General features: G+C 36.2%; 1 protein-coding gene across 1 annotated transcript in view; it reads left to right on the top strand.

The window, feature by feature from the left end:
* The first annotated feature begins 4,080 nt into the window (after positions 1–4,080).
* KBTBD12 (kelch repeat and BTB domain containing 12) overlaps positions 4,081–13,840 on the top strand; it is a 93,145-nt gene continuing 83,385 nt past the window's right edge. Inside the window, exon 1 of the mRNA XM_081939504.1 lies at positions 4,081–4,345. The gene's annotated coding sequence lies outside the window, so the exon portion shown is untranslated. The remainder of the gene's footprint in view (positions 4,346–13,840) is intronic.

Genomic DNA, 13,840 nt, shown 5'->3' with positions numbered 1-13,840 from the left:
TAGGTTCTGGGATTGCTACTGTCTATCCACCTTGCTCTTAGTCATCTTCTTTTTCCTTCCAACTTTCCCTGTGCTGTTGCCATCTCCAGAGAGCTAAGCCTCTGTATAATGTGTCTGGAATAGAATAATCATTTGAGCCTAATCATTTGTGCCTTAAATGAAAACTTTGGGTTGATTTGTTCAATCATCCACTTGTTTGTTTTATTGGCTGTCCATAGTATTCTCAGGAGTCTTCCAACACCAAAGTTCAAAGTTTCTATCTTACTCCTTCAAAGATTGATTGGGTATACAGTACTTTATGGATTTCTATAGAGTGTCATATGAAATACCATTCCTGTCACTGTTCCAATCTTTGTAGTCATAGTCACATCACAACATTAATTCAAATTTTCCAATTAAGATTTTATCTGCATAAATCCAGACATACCAAAAGTTGTAAAACACAGGAACAAACTTTTAGTATGATAAAGAATCGGGCTCCCCCCCCTTTTTTTTTTTCCTTTTAAATTGTCTGTATGCTGTGTTCTGTTCTCTTTTTGTTTGGATTCTGTATTCTATTGACAGCTGGTATATGACTTAAACCAATACCAGCAAGAGGTTTTTCTTAGGACCCATAAGGTACCACTAGTAATTTAGACAAACGAATTTTGTTTTACCAATTTGGAAATAGAACAGTGAAAAGATATATTTGGGTTTATATGTCTTTTTAAAGAGCAGAAGTAATAGAAAGCAACTAGTACTCTGATTTTCTATCAAATTATATTCCATTGCTTATATTCATCAGAAGGAGATGCCTTAATAATGCCTTAGTAAAACTAGTAATAAAACTTGAATCTAGGAAAGTAGTGTCTGGCATCAAATCTGGCTGGGTGCCTTTGAGCCAGTTGCACACTCTCAGCTCAACGCACCTCACAGGATGTTTACTGTGTGGAAAACAGGAGCAGGGAGCATTTTGTATGCCATATTGAACTATAAGAAATAATGGTGAGATATAAATCAAACACATAGCTTCAATAATAACTACACTGGGAGTACATGAGTTGTCTCTGAAATATAAACACTTTATAATGATTTAGAAGAAAATTAAGAAATCTGTTTTAAACTTTTTTATATCACTCTTAACCATGATATCAAGCTAGGTACCAAAGCAGGATAAATCCTTCAGGAACACCAACATAAAAATTATCACAAGAGTTAAAGTTAAATCAGAATTATTATAATGTTAAAATGTCTGGATGAAAATATTTTTGCTGACATAGAAATGATAGACAACAGGAGCACAGCCTATTTCTTTTAGGAAGCAAGAAAGCCCTTTAGATGATTTGTCAAACAAATGGAGAAAATCCTTGACAATATTTCTAAGGAATAACTAGAAAATAAAAATGCCTTTAGATGTTTAAAGCCAAGTTTCAGTTGCTATAAAAATAAAAGTCAAGATTTGTTTCATTTCTAAAAAACTCTGACAGCTGAATTTCTTGTCACTTTGTGGTTGAAACATAGGAAAACCCTACAGTAAGTTCTTAAATAGGCATATTGGAATTAAAAACAAATTTCACCAATTGTTTGCCTATATATACTGTATGTTACAGTTCTACTAATAACTGCTAATATCAGCCTTTTCAAACTGGTTAGTTTGCTCTTTAGGTTGCTCTTCACTGATTTAATTGATTAAAGCACTTCATGCTACCACTTGAGCCTCTTACAATCATGATAAATCTAGAAAAAGCACCAAGCTCTGAATCTGTCCTGTGAGACAATATGCAAAATTGCCAGAAGAGGTTGAACATGATACTATTTTCATAGGGGGGAAAATTCTACTTATTTCTCAGCAGAGCAGCTCCATTTTGCCAAGGCTCAAGTATAAATTTATTCAGTCTTCTCAATCACTTGTTGCTCTTTTTCATCTGATTCTGTCAGAACATTCTACCAAAAACAATTTTATGGCATTTTTTAATGAGAATGCAGAAAGCAGAAATAATATGCTGTCACTCCTACTGTGAACTCATTTCCTCAGAAAATCTTCCAAAGTTACAGCACTGGTCTTTCCAGCCAGAATTATGTAAGTATATTTGGATTTAGAAACTTCTGGAGCACATAACTGCTTGGTGAAAACTGCTTATTTCATTTGAAAGCTGAAATGATCCATAAGAGAGCAATCATAAAGGTATATGCTTGGATTAAACACAGGGGCACATTTGTGTGTTTCAAACTGGTCCCTTGTTGCATCCTAAAAACTTAAGTATGTTTTTTTAACAGTACTTTTTGTACAACATACTGAAGAAATGTAAACACAAACTTTTCCAACTTTGTCATAATGTAATCTTTAGTTTTGTTTTCAGATGCCTATCAAAATCCAGCAACTTCTGATACTTTAAGTACTAAGTAAAATAGATAAAGAAATGGAAAAACAAAGCACTGTACCCTGGTAGATTGCAAACAAAGAACAATAACCAAAGAGAGGAAATGAAAATAGGGTTAACAGCTATAGAATAAATGTAGAAAGTACTTCCAATTTAATAAATAATCCAAAACAGATTTTCATCTTTCACAGAAGTCACATATAAGAATTTTTAAATTTACAAGTAAATTATTAAAAGCAGAATTATGTGATTTCATATATTGTAAAGCTTCAGGAATTTTTAGATTTTCTGTAATGCGCAAGATGAAAGTGTGCAATATTTTTAAAAAATGAAAATTATTTATTTATTAAGTTTATTGGCTGCCTGTCTTACCAAGGTAATTCTGGGTTGCTTAAAATATTAATACTTTATAAATAAGTAACAATTATGTAATGTGCTATTAAGTTAAGCAATTTCAATTAAAGGCAGTACCAGAAGACCTTTTGCATTTATATAAAATGTGTGTTTTAGAATTAGATTTAGAAATTTAGAATTATAGTGTGTATTTCAGAGGTGGGTTGCTTCCGGTTTGGCCAAACCAGTAGTGGTGATTTGGCCTGGGTCGCAGAACCGACAGCAACCCAGGCTGGCCACAACCCCCAACCGGTTCCCCGGTCTATTCTGCCGTTGCCGGCATATTTCTGCGCATGCTCAGAACAATTTACAGTTAACTGTGCTTGAACGAGCAACGCACAGCGGGCGCGTGAAGCGAACCGGTACCAACCAGTAGGAGAACCCACCCCTGGTGGGTTTCTTCATCAGTTCCTAGACCACCAAATTATTCAGTAACAAAATGAGAGTACCAAAAATTCCAAATGCATAAATGGACCGGAAATAGAAAATTATCTCCACAGTGAAGAATATTGAAGTAATTTTGTATAGGGGACACACACACATGAATATATATTCATACACATGCTAATTTTTCATGCAGAAAATGCTAGGGATTATGATTGTGTAATATATACATTTGAAAAATAAGTTAAAAAATAAAATTTAACTTGAAACGCTCTGTCCAATTCTGGCCAGTACACCACCAAATGGTCATTATAAAAACAAAAACGGTGCCAAACAATCCCCAAGGGGAGTTGAGAAAACAGTCTGACAATGTAATGGGATAAGGCAGAAGTATATAAAATTATGCATAGTGTGTTGCCCTATTTTACAATACTAGACCTCATAGTTAAATTATGGAATGTGTTACAGTACCATTATATGTAATGGTTGCCAATCTCCCTACAATTTTGTAGTGTTTATTGGATAGCAGATGGACTATTTACTACATGTCCTTCTTTTGAATTTCTGTTAGCATCTGGAATATTCAAGCATATGCTTAATTTTTGTTATGGAATACTGGTTATGGAATCCCATTGAATATATCATGTAAGTAACATTGTGCTACAAATGTTAAAAAAGAAAAATACACAGAGTAAGAGTTTCACTTTTGAGATTGAACAATAGAGGCAAAAGGTGTTTTATATAAGATTATACATTTTAGGATGAATGTAGTAATTATAATGCAAGAATACAAGTATTAGATTAGATTTATTATAAAAATAATTATCTCAATGTACCCTGACCAAAATATGTTGCACTAATATTCTCCTGCATTTACCTGTTTTCCATTCAATATGTTATATGTCATGGCTAGCCTAATAACAAAATTCAATTTCTTTGCATATTTCCACACCCTACGTAACCCTCTTACCCTTTTTAAGAATCCTGGGCATGCAAAGAATGCAAAAATTAGATTTTGTGTACTTTTGATTACCTCTCTTGCAGATACAACTGTTATTCTTTGGCTTAAATGTAGATGAAATTAATAAGAAGCAAATGACTGACAGTCTGCTATTCATTCTGATTTAAATCCTGAAACAAAAAGACCACCTGAGGAAGAAGTGAATAATCTCAACGGTGCAAGGTCGAGTCAAAACATAGATATTCAGGTCAGCCATAGTTGCATACTCAGAATTCCAAACAGCTATGTGCCAAGAACAACAGAGAGATTACATGTTCTTCCATAATTGGAGGAACATGTAATGCTAAAAAAAGAAATAACATTATCAGTCCAGAAATGGCATGTTTGCATATAATATGTTTAAGTGAGTGATATGTTCCTCTTAATTTACCATGCACAGAAATTTGGTTTCCTAGTAAACAATTAACTGCAATACAAATGCCTCCTAAAATACATTGGACTTGCCATTCTTGTTTAAATTATACTATATGTGAGAATGTATATATTAAAAGTTAAATAAATCAGTTTTACTTTGTTTTACCTCGTTATGTTGTACAAATAGGAACAACAGTAAAATATAGCCACATTGGTCTGTAATGATGCATAAGAGAGCCACACTTCTTGTGCTCTTCGTCCTACGTTACATGAAAGATACAATATTTTCACAAGGGTTTCCAAAAAGATCATGCGTTGCTGCCTATTATTTAATCCTCTCTGAAAATCTTTATATTACTTTCTAAGGCAGATCTTTACTTTCAGTTCTGCAAATACTGCTTAGTGATGCATTTAGGGTACTCAAAAGTATTTCATTGTCTCTTCAACATTGGGAATTGGCATCCAAAACTAGAGCCAATAGAGCAAATATCTGTCTTCTATCATTCTTTGTAAACTCTAACATACCAACAGCATATAGGCTTGTAGTAATACTAGCAGCAATTAATTTCAGTCAAAAATCAGATTACACATAGACTTCTAACATACATATGTGTCTTCTCCAGTCTGATGCTAATTTATTGGTTGAATGAAATATTCTTTATCAGATATTCTAATGTGTTACTTTTTTTCTTTAAAAGTATAATCTTAAGCAGCATAGGGGGAAGACGGCATTTTCCTGTTTTAAGTTTATTGCTATGCAGTTATTCTCACTGAATAAAAAATAGTTTGGGCTTGAGAATTCATAAAATATAAAATATATTCAAAACCAAGTAAAGATTATAAATCTGTCAGATAGTACCTCACAAAGGTACTATGAAAACAAAACGAATGAAGTAAATTATGTAATCCATCCTGTGCAGAGGACTGATGGGATAATACAAAAATCAAATAAAATACTCATTGTTTTCTCATTGTAATGATTGTGACTATTTAATGTTTTAGATAAAAAAATTCAAAAGATTTCCAGTTTTAGGATTCCAATAGCATTTAAACCTTTTGTATATTAAGAATATTCTAGATATTCTGGACAAGAATAAGGCATTGCCATAACTAAAGTATTAATAAAATCTTACAAATAATTGTGGACTACTTTGGAATAAATTAAATAAGAAAATGAAAAAAATGGGCTTCAAAACATTTCAATATCTTAAGGTGACTTGTTGTACTTAAAATATATATTTTTGCATGGCTTAACTTTTAATTTCAATGCCTCCCAGTAGTAATTTCCGATCAGTCTTCAACACATTGGCAAAGAAAAATAGAAAGCTTCTGATTCCATGCACAAAAACTGACAGTAAATAAAAGGATTTTATAAAGACCTCAGAAACAGGAAGCTGGGGCATGCTCAATTTGTTAATATATCATGAAGCAGCACAGTTAGGGGATATGATTCCATTTATTATGGAAGAGTCTTCTAAACAATGGATTCATGTTTAAATTATGTTAGAGCCAGATAAGTTTATAAACCAGTGGTTCTCTTCACCCAAAATATTTTTTGTAGAATAAAACAGATTGAAAATAGTTTTACCAGAGCAGCTAGTCACAAATAGGGGACCCACCGTGTGGTTTAAGCAAAGCTTGGGTAACTGATCTTGGTAATCCCATACAGGAGACAAATTGGCAGAAGTTATGGAAATTGGGTTGTTGGTATTTGATTTATGTTAAGGAAAATTGTTCTTCCAAATGTTGGAGAAATTGTCAAAAAAGATTTATTTTTTCATTTGATAGTTACACCCTTTTGGCATAAATGTTTTGGGAAGATAAGTACCATCTCTAAAAAAAAGAATTGAATACTCCTCAGAGGTAGGCTTACTGCATTTATTTATAGGACCAAGTTGTAAGCTTAAAAATAAGAAACTTATTTATTTAATTTTAGCTGTCAAAGTACTAATTTTGCACCATTGGAAAACTCTAGATAATACACTGAGTTGTGGATTAATAAATCCACTCCAATTGCTTCATTAAAAAAATTCAAATTTAAATTAATGAAACATCAGATGCAAAACTGCAAATTTTATCCAAACTGTGGATGGATTTTATAGTTTAGCTCAATGGACTATAATCTGCTGTAATTTATAAATATATAATTTTCATATATACCGTACCTGTCTCTATTATATAACAATAGATTTCCTTGATACTTTCCATATTTTTTATGTTTTCTCTTTGATGTATCATTGATTTATGTAAATGTAATTATCTGATTTGTTTGGTTAAAACTAATAAAAAAGTAAAAAATGATTGTGGCTATGAATGTGAAAAGATATTTATCCTAAATGGAATATTCAAAACAAAAAGAGGAAAAAAGTATGTAAATCTTTATGTCTCAGGTTCATCTGCTGCCAATTAATACATAAAAGTACCTGCCTTGTTATGAGCAAAATGAGTGTAAAGGGAAATTCAGCTAAGTATCTTAGATCGTATTTAAAAGGTACATAGAAAGTAAGTGGAACCACTCATAATGGTGTTGTGTGAGTGTGTTAGCAGATTGAATGCTCTGTGGAATTAAGAAGAATTTACCACTCACTTCGTCTTGCAGATTCAAACTCTTTCATGCCTATGAACAACACACCTTCATCTCACTATATTTGTACAACTGCAGTGAATTAAATATGTATGTGATGAAATAATGAAGTCAAAGGGAAGGAACTCTTTTATTCAACTGAAAATAACCACTTATTTAATTTGAGGGGGGAGGGGTGTTCAGCAGAAATTGGGAAAGCAACGGGGAAGTAGGAATAAGGGATGGATTGAGGATCTGTCAAAGGCAAAGACAATGCTCCTCAATTTGCTTTAATAGGGGGATTATTTCATTTTGACATTCATGGATAAATAGACTAGGCAAGATCCTTCTGCTGTAGTTCACTGAAGCAGCCGGTTTAATTGCAAAGAGGTAATTTGATTTCTGAAGTGGGTTTAATCAGATGTATGTGGCAAGCCATTTGCAATTTTGCAGAATAGGCTCTTAAAGATCTGCTTCACTGATCATAACAGCAGCAACAAGAAAAGAAGCAGCACCAGCAGCAATATTATGAAATATGAAAAATATCAAGCCAGAATGAAAACTGCCAGTCAAACACCCCCCACCCACCAGAAAACTACAGAAGGCAAGTACCCACCCACATACACACAGAGGCAGATACAGACTGAGGGAAGTTGCTTTGGGTTCACTAGCTCAACTCCCAGCATTTCCATCCCCTTCTTGGGAACTGAAAATTGTCCACTTAAGAGCACTTCTGATAGAAGGTGATGTCCAAAAGCAGTGATATGCCCTTTTGTCACATTTGCTCTTAGTTGATGAATACTTATATGTCAGCATTCACTGTATATGTGTGTGGAATTAAGGCTGATGAATTGGTTTTGTAGAAAAACAGGTTTCCCTTTGACCTTAGTTTTTACATCAATCAACACACTTGAATAAGTACATATTCAACAAAACTGCATTGAACTGGAAAATGCTAAGGAGACAGCCAAGATTCTTTAGAAAGATCTGTTCGTTTCCACTTTCAGAAGATTGTCCAGTAGTGGTAACATCTGACAGGGACTGAGAAACAGAATGACTGACACAGGATCAACTTCAGCAGTCTTCCATCCTGCTTGAAATACAGTTCAGAACCCTTTCAAAAGCTCTTGAGTAAATATATTGTTGCAAATTTTGTGAATGAAATAGAAGTACCATACACACACCCACACACACCCAAATAATGTATTGTGATGTATGTTTCACTTTTCTACCTGTTAATATTAAACAATATTTAATTTACTTTTAGATTGGGATTATTTATATATCCTCGACTGGAATTAACAGAAGTAATGTGAGAAATCGTTTACTTCAGTAAAGATATTTCTATGAAATATTAGCTTAGCTTGTTTAGTTCAAATGAGTTGGAATGTGATCTTGTCAAATTCCAACCACTTTTAATTAGACTTCTGCAAGGAAAACTAAAGTAGCACTTTCAAGGATTTTTCAATCCCCAATCTTATGGTAGGCAATATTGTCTTGGATTATTTTTCTATGGTTTGTTCATGGCATTCTTCCTCATCCAAAATGTATACAGTTGATGTAATACACAGTGAAACCCTGCCACTACTAAGATTTCAGCACTAGAGGGCAGAATAACAATTTTACCTTGTCAAGGGTATCAATCATCTACATCTTCAAGAGTGTGTTTTTATACACCTCCCTTGTGCTTTTCCTTGCATTTCCTTTCCCATCAAAGGCTTTTAAACTGATTTGCAGAAACTTCCTGGTTGAGACAGTAAGCACCTCCACCCTGTCCCAATTGCAGGGAAAGGGAGAGGCTGGGAGAGGAGGGCAAGACTAACCGGAAGTGCGTGCAAGTGAGATCTTAATCTCTTCATTGTGAATACAGAAAACATGCTCAATAGATCTGTTCTTTGATACCAATTCCCTCATTACTGTGAGCTGACCTTGTGAATCCTGAGGCTCTGTCAGTCATTTCATTAGCAGCAAAATGTTCTGCAACCCATTTACAATTTCATTAAAGGAACAGCTGATGACCACTTTCAGCAGTGTAATTTTGTTGATCTATCACCCAACACTGTACTTCAGCTCTAAGTCATAATTCTTATTTAAAAGCTCATCACCGATTTGTCAGGCCAAGGACTCAATTGCTGATGTTTCACAGCCCTCTTGTTCTGATTTTCCTAAACATGCTCAGGTACAGCACTGGGACCCACACACTGATAAAATCATTGTGGGTAAATCAGCTGTTTCACTGAAATGCCTGCGGGGGGCGCATCTTCTTGTACATTAAGTTGGAGTCAGCAATCCTTTTAGGCAATTGATTTTTTTTGTTTTAGTATCAAAACTGCAAAGTTTTGGCTCAGTTTGGTGAGCATCTTTACTCTCGGTCTCTTGTGATGACATTGTGTCATCATCATCACCATCATCATTTTAACCATTGTCAATCCATTGCAGCATAACAGGCTCTTCCGCACATTTCCAACCCATACGGTTCTGAGTTTCCTTTTGCCAATTGAGCCTGCAGTACTTGCTGATGTCGTTGATCCATCTTTTTTTAGGTCTCAGACTTCCATAATAATGTCACTCTTGCTAGACTTTTTTTTTAATGGGGTGATTATGAGGTTTCACCATTATGGAGGTGTCTTTTGTGATTATAATATGGGTCAAATGTGCACCATGTTACCAACTACTGTTCTGTGGAAACAATCTTCATTTCCTCAGTCTAACTTGTTCTAATTTACCCATTGCTGGTAGATTCAGCACAGTCAGAAAATCTATTAAGAAAATGGTTACATAAAATAGTTGTGCAGGGAGAAAGCAGGCACTTCTGACTTGAGAAGCTATAGTTACTCTGGCAGATTATCAACCTAGAACTGCTTGAAGATTTCCCCTCGCCATTCCCTCCCTCTGAAGAGAGGAAGCAAATCAAGAGAAAGGAAAGCCTTTAGCTGGAAAGAGAGTTTTGCTTCTGGCTGGGCTTTTTCTTTCATCTTCTGGCAGCTTCTCTTCCTTCAATAAACACCGGAAAGCTGCAGCAAGAGAAGGGGGGAAAGTAGCCCAGTCAGCAGCAAAACAATGCCATGTCTCCTTTTTGGAAACAAGGGCCTTTTATTTCTCCTCTCTGTTTCCTGGAACAGTAGAACAAGGTGGGGCTTCAATTTCCCACTTCAGACCTCTTGACCCTTCCCTGCTCCTGGGATCGATGTGGGAAGGAGACCTTGGGAATTCTAAGGAACAAAGTTTGGCCTCTCCCACCCACCCCCGACCCCACCCTGCAGCCAAGGCCACAAAAGGCAGCCCACTTCCTCATTCTGAAGCCCATGAGCATTCTTGAAGAAAAAGCTGCAAGAATGGCTGATTCCTTCCTGTTGGAGGCCCTGCTCAAGAGTAGGATGAGAAAGCAGCACAAATAAGGACTCCAAAGACTGTTACATTAGAGATCAAAGTTTGTGGTAGGTAAGAGAATTAGACTGCAAAAGTAAGACATGAAAAAGTAAATAGAATAGGTGGTACCTGGCTCAATAGCAGTAACTGTAAGAGGGAGCTAGGAGTTCTAGTAGACAACCACTTAAGTATGAGCTCACGGTGTACTGCAGCTGCCAAAAAAAACCAATGCAGTCTTAGCCTACATCAACAGAGGAATAATATCAAGATTATCTGAAGTATCAGTACTGCTATATACTGCACTAGTAAGACCACACTTGGAATACTGCATCCACCATAATACAAAAAAAAAAAAAACCTCTAGAAAGAGTGCAGAGAAGAGCAACAAAGATGATTAGGGGCTGGAGGCTAAAACATGATATATGATTGGAGAAGCTGGATAGGTCTAGTTTAACAGAGAAAGACTAGGGGTGAAAAGAACTGATGTGGTTCCCATCTTCAAAAAAGGAAAAAAAAATAGATCCAGGAAACTACAGACCTATCAATCTGACCTCAATACCAGGAAAGATTCAGGAAAAGATAACCAAGCAACGAATTAGCGAACACCTAGAAGTAAACAAAGTAATAGCCAAAAGCCAACATGGGTTTGTCAAAAACAGAGCATGCCAGACTAATCTTATTGCATTCTTTGACAAAGTGACAAAATTAGTGGACCAGAGGAATGCCGTCAATATAATTTACTTTGACTTCAGCAAGGCATTTGATAAGGTAGACCATAACCTACTACTAGATAAAGTAGAAGAATGTGGGTTAGACAGCATCACCACCAGATGGATTCGTAACTGGCTGACCAACTGCACTCAACGGGTAGTCCTCAATGGAACTGCATCTACATTGAGGGAAGTATGCAGTGGAGTACCCCAAGACTCCATTTAGGCCCAGTACTCTTCAACATCTTCATCAATGATTTGGATGAGGGAATAAATTGGGAATTCATCAAATTTGTAGATGACACCAAGCTGGCGGGAATAGCCAACACTCCAGAAGATAGGCTTAAGACACAGAAGGATCTTGACAAACTTGAACATTGGGCACTATCTAATAAAATGAAATTCAATGGTGAAAAGAGTAAGGGTCTACATTTAGGCAAGAAAAACGAAATGCACAGGTACAGTATAGGTGGTAACTTGTTCAACAGTAGTAACTGTGAAAGGGATCTTGGAGTCCTAGTGGACAACCATTTAAATATGAGCCAGCAGTGTGCAGCAGCTGCCAAAAAAGCCAACACAGTTCTAGGCTGCATCAACAGAGGGATAGAATCAAGATCACGTGAAGTGTTAATACCACTTTATAATGCCTTGGTAAGGCCGCACTTGGAATACTGCATTCAGTTTTGGTCGCCACGATGTAGAAAAGATGTGGAGACTCTAGAAAGGGTGCAGAGAAGAGCAACAAAGATGATTAGGGGACTGGAGACTAAAACATATGAAGAACGGTTGCAGGAACTGGGTATGTCTAGTTTAATGAAAAGAAGGACTAGGGGAGACATGATAGCAGTGTTCCAATATCTCAGGGGTTGCCACAAAGAAGAGGGAGTCAAACAATCAAGGCACCTGAGGGCAGAACAAGAAGCAATGGGTGGAAACTAATCAAGGAGAGAAGCAACTTAGAACTAAGGAGAAATTTCCTGACAGTTAGAACAATTAATCAGTGGAACAGCTTGCCTCCAGAAGTTGTGGATGCTCCAACACTGGAAGTCTTTAAGGAGATGTTGGATAGCCATCTGTCTGAAATGGTATAGGGTTTCCTGCCTAGGCAGGGGGTTGGACTAGAAGACCTCCAAGATCCCTTCCAACTCTGCTATTGTATTGTATTGATATTATAGCAGACTCCAAATATTTGAGAAGCTATCACAAAGAAGGGGACAACATATTATCCAAAGTACCTGACAGCAAGATAAGAAGTAACGGGTGGAAACGTATCAAAGATATCCAACCAAGAACTAAGAAGAAATTTCCTGACACCGAGAACAATTAATCAGTGGAACAGCTTGCCTTTAGAAGTGCGTGCTCCAACACTGGAGATTTTTAAAAAGAAATGGGATTTATCTGAAATGGTATTGGGCCATGATGGCTAACTTATGGCATGCATACCAAAGGTGGCATGCAGAGCCCTGTCTTACGGCACATCCTAGTGCCGGAACCCAGAAGAGAGCTGCTGGCCGGTGTGCATGCACACAACGGAACCCAGAAGAGCAGCTGGTCCCCACACGCATGCGCACCAGCCAGCTGCTCTCTTCCGGGTTGAGGTGTGTGTTCTAGTTTCGGCAATCAGTGCCAAAAAGATTAGCCGTCACTGGTATAGAGTCTCCTGCTTAAATGGGGTTGGATGAAGACCTTCAAGGTTTTTTTCCAACTGTTGTTCTGTGTTTTGGGGTCATATAAGATACTGCGGCTCTTAGCCACCAAGTGTAAAGAATATGTGGAAGGAGGATTTGCCCTTAATGAAAAATGCACCTAAAGATAAATTGATAAATGGCAGAAAATAGTGAAAAGGGAAAAAAAAACTTTAATCTCTGAAGTCAGCTCAATAGTGTTGGTACTGATTAATCAGCCTAATTTAACCGCAATGAGAAAATTGAACCTAATAACAATACTATTCTTTCTAAATCCACTTGCAAGATTTTTTAATCCTCTTTTTATTGTCTTTATGTTTCTTAGTAATTGGCATCACAAGGGTTAGGTAGATGGCTTGCATAATCTCTCAACAGAGATGGCCTTGAAGGGCTGCTGTAATTTTTTTACTAGGCTGAAGTCTTGGTTCTCCATGTTAATTTAGGCAAAAAAAACAAATGAACACTCATCCCAAGTCTAGATAACAACAACAAAGCAAATAAGTTATCAAGTTCTGCCAATAACATGTAATAATGAGAAGGATAAATGAGCTGAAGTGAAATTCAGGTATTATATTACATTCAGCCATAAAGTTTATTGTGGCAAGTTGTTCTCTTTAGACAATATTCCAGTTATATACTTTTTTGTTTTGCAGAAGATTAAAAAAAACCATTACAAACAGGTGCAAGATGATACATTTTTAATTGTTTAGCTTGGGTGTAATTATATCCCTGAAGTTACAGATGTTACCGTCTTTTATTCAAGGCACATCAAAGAGTCCAACATGACACTGACTAAATGTTTCCTATGCTTTCTACATATTGGATTAGCAGCACCTAATCTGTTGTCCAAATCTAAAAAAGGGGGGACCTGCAGACATTCTGGTTCCACCTCTTTTTCACCCGTGGCTTTAGTTGAAGCTTGCAATGAGCATGGGATGGTAGACCTAGTTCAGATCATGCCTATAGCAATAGCACTTAGACTTACATACCACTTCACAGTG

Source organism: Natrix helvetica, assembly GCF_964273705.1.
Source record: "Natrix helvetica genome assembly, chromosome: 1".
Lineage (NCBI taxonomy): Eukaryota > Metazoa > Chordata > Lepidosauria > Squamata > Natricidae > Natrix > Natrix helvetica.
Note: the sequence above shows the minus strand (reverse complement) of the source record. Positions and strands in the feature narration are given on the sequence as shown.